Genomic DNA, 720 nt, shown 5'->3' with positions numbered 1-720 from the left:
ACGCATTACAGGCATTTCATTCAAAGCCTTCGAACTAAAAGGAAAAACCAAACTCATTTCAAGATGGCAAGTAGGGCATCTCATGTCAATCAGGTGCAAACCACAAATCTAAATTTTGTTCATTTGTGACCTAAAAGCAAGCGTTTTCACATTATAAAAGCAGAAACAGGTCTAAAAAGAGCAATACTTGTGGATATAGTGGAATCCTGCAATGTTCAGCCACAAGCATCTTCTCTTACGCCATAAACAGAATATTTTCACTTGTGCGACAGCGGAATGCGGTTCATGGGCTGAATGTCATCGGATTTCTACTTTTGTCCATAACCAGTAACAGTCATAAAGTGAGGCAGATATTTGTTCAGTTCAAACGCAACAGATTCCACCATCTTTTCTGTGGCGATTCTCGTTGGAGTGGAGTGAACCCGGAACGAAAAATGGACAGGATCACGAATCGCGAAACACTTAAGAAGCAGTTCACTTGGTCTTCTAGAACAGTTGCCGGTTTGTTCTCAGAACGTCACGTCACAGGAGCGTGAAAGTTAACCGCACAGTGATATTCTTCAGCATGGCAAGATAAATAATCGCTAATCACAGATTTGATCTTCTTATCGCATCATGTCCTTAAAAAACATTTGAAGAGAAATGGCTGAAAATCCCCAGCACGGTGACTTTCCAAAAGCAACGTTCAGTGTGTAATGTGATGGGGAAAAAAAAAAAAAC

This window comes from Puntigrus tetrazona, chromosome 14 (genome assembly GCF_018831695.1).
Source record: "Puntigrus tetrazona isolate hp1 chromosome 14, ASM1883169v1, whole genome shotgun sequence".
Classification (NCBI taxonomy): Eukaryota; Metazoa; Chordata; class Actinopteri; order Cypriniformes; family Cyprinidae; genus Puntigrus; species Puntigrus tetrazona.
Note: the sequence above shows the minus strand (reverse complement) of the source record.